A 6,433-nucleotide genomic window follows, 5' to 3' on the forward strand; every position below is an offset into this window, starting at 1 on the left:
TCTTTGAGTCCAGATTGATTAAAAATAATCGGCGTTATTAATTAAAAATGATTAATATATTAATATATTATTTTTGAACTGTTTCTTTATGACATATTAATATATTTAACTAAGTAAAATTAACTTAAATTTATATTTAAGCGTTATTATACAGACTAAATTTTCAGTAATTCTAATTTCTAAATATTTTTAATTGTAATTTATTATGGTTGTTGCCGGAGTATGAAGAATGACATAATTTTATTCAAATTTACGTAGAAATTCGTTATCGCAAATATTGACGAGACAACATCCAAGTTTTTATTTTCTATGGATGTTTATATAAATTATCTAGGAATAAATTTAACTTTAATTAAATGTGGTAACTGATAATACATGGTCGAGAAGTTATTAAAAATGTAATTCATTGTATTGATGCATTTAAATGACCTTGATGGGTTGATGTTTGGAAAACTATATTTACCAATATTTTGCAAGCTTGGTGTGCATTTTTTACTATACTATTCTTATTATTTTTTTTTTTTATATAATTATTTATATTATTATTACTAACGCCCTTTCGGGCAAAGAGTGTACATAAGTGTTAATATAAATGTAGAAAATTTACATTAATTACAAAATATATAGAACAGAGATAAAATATTACATTTAAAACTTTATACATATCAATTAATTATTATTTATCCTCGTAAATATACTCGTATATTATTGCGATAATCAAGAGGCTGTTAACTAAAATAACCTGTTAACTAAAATACTATAGTGACATACGTGTAGAGTAAATAGATCACTAGCAGTGGCGTGTATTTGTTAATTGTTTCCGCGTTAGATAAACGAAACAAACATATGAAATGCATATCGAGTGTATTGAAAGAAGTGTCTTGTTTTCTTTATTGAATATTATATGTTAAAGACGTATTTGTTTGAAATTATCCAACTATATATTATAAATATAATATAATAAAAAAAAGTTAAAAACATTTTACAAGTTACAATGTCGACTTCACGATTCCCCTTGATTAAACACGTCATCAATACACAGATCAAAACACACAACGTCGCAGTGTTTGAAATCCGAACCTTTTATTTATAATACAATACGCCATTACGAAACAAAGTGCGTTTACACTGCTGCAGATGATCACATGACGGTGTATACACGACTATGTGTATACATAACTTATATTATGGGGCAAATGTAAAAACGCATATGTAATAACCATTCGAAAATATAATTGATATAATATACTGATTATTTTTTTACTTCCCCCCCACCCAGATTTTTTTCTTCTAAAGTGGCCAAAAAATAGCGGTGAACGGGGCGCATAGTCCCTCTCCCCCCAGCGGGCGCCCTTGGTGGTAGTGTTTTAATTGCAGGTGGGTGGTCTGAATTAATGTGTACACTCCTAATATCAATTGTCTCAATCCGCCACTGCATGCATAAAATAGGTCCATGCAGGTTCCTCCTGAAACGTCCGTTGTCGTCGTCGAACTGTCACACGATAATTAATGATTGCTATAATGTAGAACTACAACGGCCTAAACCGAACACGGGGTCATAGTAGGCGGAAAGGCAATATTATAATATTATTACATCATAAAATGTCGAATATCCGACCACGCCTGTGTACACAATCTCGGTGTCATCGGCGTCGCGTTCGTGTAACGGACCGTAGTGGTCTTCGTAAGCCCTGGACGTGTGTACAACGTTAAATATTGTTTTATAACTATAATCCATTATGGATATTTAATGTAAATATAGATAGGCAGAGTAAATTACTACACGGTTATAAGCGATCTACGTCGTGTGTCCATACTTATATGGTAGTATCGTGTGTCCGGATATTATTCATTTATTTTTTACAGCGTAGCGTAAAATAAAACTAAAAACATAACAAATTATATTAAGACTAAGTGACTGCGGAAAGATTTTACACCGTTAAAATTTCTTTATGAGTTGAATTTCAATTAAAAATAAAATGATTTTTTTTTTTTTTTAGTGCTTTTTCCATATTCGGTGGTATTGCTAGGTTGTTTCTTATGTCACAGTACTTCGTGCAATCTTGGACGATGTGTTGAACTGAAAGGTCAGTATGGCATATATCATAAATGATAATAATTTGCTAATAAGAAAAGAGTGGGTTTGGAAGGAGTGTCCGATTCTGTATCTTGTGATGGCAACTTCCTGTCGTCTGTTGAAATAGTAAGGTGAGATCCATTATTTTGTGTCTTTCTTAATTGTTTTAAGTTTATTAGTGGGAGGTATGGCATCCCAATAATTTTGCCACCTTGAGTATGTTATGTGTTTAATGGATAATTCAATGTAATATGTCGGTAGGCCAGATATTTTTTGGATTGGTGATGATTCTGATTGCAAGGTCAGCTACCTTGTCAGCCAATTCGTTGCCGGTTACACCTATGAGGGATGGTACCTACATAAGCTTTCTTATGTTTTTTTCTGGTCGACTTTAATATATTTTGGATATTTTGTGTAGTTTTATTTGAAGGTAGGGGGGGTTTTGAAGAGCTTAGTATGTCACTTAAAATTAAAATATCGTTCGAGGTGATAGTCTTGGCCAATATGATTGCTTCATAAATGTTCATATTATCATATTAAGTGTTCATCATATACATTTATAGCCGCTTACATATATATTGCTCGTTAAAAGTAGTTAACGATGAACAACCGTTTGTTTAATAGACCTAGAGGTGAGGCCACGATGGATTTGTCGATTCGTTTAGCTGCATCCCCGTCTCCCGAATACTAATCATCCCCAATCGCTTATCATTATTTTATTTTTTTTGTACAGAAAGCATAACAACGAATACATGGCTCGTAGACGTACGACCTGGGCGTAAGTATAGCAAACAACCCACAAAGAACCCCGAATTCAGGCAATATTGTTAATATTAAAAGACGTACCTCACAATATCGTAGAATAAACGGTCATGTATACATAACAGCTTGGCCATATAGGCGGCTTTTAAAGTTTATAGCGTTGTAATACATAATATATGTATTATATGCTTAATGTTAGGTGTAGGTTATTTTAAAGGCCTCGGCTTTGTATAGATAATAATTTAAGTACATTATGAAACGTGACCTTTTTTTTTTACGAACCGTAAATCGTTAAAAAGTCATAAGAGTTGTCTATACGTATAAACTACATTATACGTACTTTTTTTTTTTTATATATCCAAACATGCGTACATGAGATGTCATGGTTTTCAAAAGTGATGTATTCAGTCGATAATGCAAAAATCGAATTTTTTTTAACAATTCATTATTTTCTACGTAGTGTTTTACGCGCACATATGATATTATACACATATTTCAAAGTCTGTAAATATTACGAGCGTCAATCTAGATAAATATATATACGAAACAGATAAAGCGCACACGCGTTTGTACACGGAAAATCATAAAATGGTGTCTTCGCTAAGAACACAAAGTTCTGTTGTACAATTACAACAACTTCAGTTCAACGTTTAGACAAAACAGTACACGTACTCCGCCTTTCAATAGGACACGGTTACACCTAAATACGGTCGTCTATAGATTTAGTTTTCGTCTGTATCGCGTCGCAATCGCCGTCCGCGCGCTATGTTTTACTACAAAAATAATATTATTATTGTACGTTGTACATTATCATACCGCGGAAAACTGAACGCTCGATACTGCGATTATTGCGCGGTCCGTTCGTGTGCATGATTACAATAACGTAAAAGGCTGCGTCGGAAGTCTATTGTAAAAGACCGATGAAAAAAAAAAATAAAAAAAACAAAGGAACACAAATAATAAACGTTTTCTTCGGTTCGTATGCGATATAACAATGCACATAATGTTACACAATCGGTGCACGACAGCATTATTATATTATTGTCGTTGCCCATTGTCTCTGTTGGAGTGTTTTGCCGGCAAGTTTTTGTGACATCAATTTCCAACGACCCTGTCCGACATACTACACAGCGGTTCGAAACGTGTGTGCTGACCCGATTGAAACGCACCACGAAGACGATAAATACGGACGGTTATCGTTGTTGTTCAAGTGTAAAGTACGTAAACGTTTCTTGGGACAGTTCCTTTAAGGGTGCGATGTTCACATTCACTTCGTGAAGTAAATCGCGCTGCATCGTTGTAGTCGAACGCACTCGAAGTGCTTACCTGCCTCGCGTACAACTATACTAGTGCGACGCGTATTTCGTACTAATGCGTAACAACGCACCGGTGAAAATGAAAATTCTGATCAGGATTTCCTGCAGATATGTCCACAAAGAGACAAATCGTTCGCGTGAACCACAGAAAAGCGCAACGCGTATAAAAATATTATTTTTGCGCTCTGAAAATTAAGTGTATCACACATGCTATTGCGCCGGACACGCCGCGAAGGTTTGATATAAACTTGGTACAAAAAATAAATAAATAAATAAAAAATAGTATTATTCACACGTACCGGAGGTAGAACGTCCTCGGTGTTTCTCGTGCTTTATAACTCTGACGCAGTGGTCTTATAGTTTACCTGCAAATTTTTGTTTTTTGCGCTACGGCATTTTATACGATTACGTGCAACGATAAATAAGCGCGTTTTAACCATGGAAAAATAAACGAAAATTGTGTTTTTACCTAACGCTTTAATCGTAATTGTTTGTATGAATCGTGCCGAGAACCATAGTACCCACGGTGTATAGGCACGACTAGGTGGAAATTAATGAGAGTGTATTCGTTAATACGTGCGTCATGGAAGGCTTCACGTCCACCTCACACCGTCTACTTGCGCCCCGACCAAATCGATATGCATTAAATAATTCAGCATAACACCATATTGTACCTGTATATTGTTCAATAACATAATTTTCGTACTTGAATCAAAGTTTTTTTTTTTTTATCCTATGACTGGTTAATTTTTCGGTTATTTTATGAGACATCGTCTCGTTATTCTGGAGCCTACTAAGTTGATAGGAAAACTTTTAGTCCCCCCCATCCTTCCTCCCGCCGATCATTATAATAATTAAAGGTTATACGGATTTAATAAATTTCTAATGTTACTAGTTTACTACAGCGGTACATTTTCCCTTCTAAATAAAAAACGTGTATCATATAATCATTTATTGCCATCAGGAAGTCGGGAAATGTAATATTTTTATGGATCTGAAGTTTTTGACGTATAGGGTATTGGTAAATGTTAACTAATACTGGTAATGCTAAGCTATTGATATACATATATAAGCTGAACTATTCGCGATGACAAAAATATCGATTTAATAAAATATTATTCATAAAATAAAAATGTATAAACCAGAATTTGTATACGTAATATGGAAATTATTATTATTACTTGCGTCTGTGTTGCGTACCAACTAACTTGTTACGCAGTTCGTTGATACAACATCCTATCGACGATAAGACTCTTGTGTACCTATATGGTTATTTTTCAAACATAAAATCGTGTTATTTTATTTATTCGTTTAAATTAAACACTAAGAAAATGTTATTATCAACATAATATGTAGACACTTGTTATATAATATATACGTGCAATTTTATGAGCTACGCAGTAATACTTGTAACATATATTGGGTATACACTTAAATCTTCTATTTGTTTCAAATAAAAAGTATATTTTCATTATTATTGCTCTTTTATTCAGTGTAACATTTTTTTTACGCAACAATATACATTTGTTATTCGTGGTAATTTCCTGTTCATGTAAGTGATTTTTATATAATTTATTAAAAACACAATTTTTATTTTTATTGTTCGAATTAATTATTTTAAGTTCTATTGTAGCAGATTATCAAAGTGAAACACAAATTGTAATCGACAAACTAATAATTATACTTTATAAGTATACGTATCAATACAATAGTTTTTTTTTTTTGCATTCACTCCCTTGTTGTAAGTACATTCACTATAGTCACGAAATCAAACAATTATTATAATGTTGTACTGACGACAGCGTACCTCACTTAAATTTTTATGCAACAATATTTCTGATATAATCGGACACCTTAATGAAACGATTTACATTTTAAAATTCATTTATTTTTCAGACATATAAGTATACACGATGTGCGTTAATAACTTGCACACGGTACTTAAATCTTATTCACGTGCGTAATAATCCGGAAAATAGCGTTTTATACCATCAGGTGTATGTTAAATTGCTCGGGCGGGTAACACGGCGTAAACATTGCAATTTTTACCAAATCGTCTACTACGATATGCAATAATTGTATATACACTGAATATATTACTAAATGCAAAGTAATATTTCTGAATTAAGTTTGGTACTGCGTTCGTAATAAAAATTTAACGATTTTTTTCGCGCATGTCATTTGTTCGCAAATAAATTCTACGCTCCGTGAAAATAAATAACACTTTAAGCACTCAAGACAAGGTTTTTCGGTAAACGTTCAAACCTTTAAATTATTA

Source organism: Sipha flava, unplaced genomic scaffold (genome assembly GCF_003268045.1).
Source record: "Sipha flava isolate LNK unplaced genomic scaffold, YSA_version1 163_pilon_pilon, whole genome shotgun sequence".
Lineage (NCBI taxonomy): Eukaryota > Metazoa > Arthropoda > Insecta > Hemiptera > Aphididae > Sipha > Sipha flava.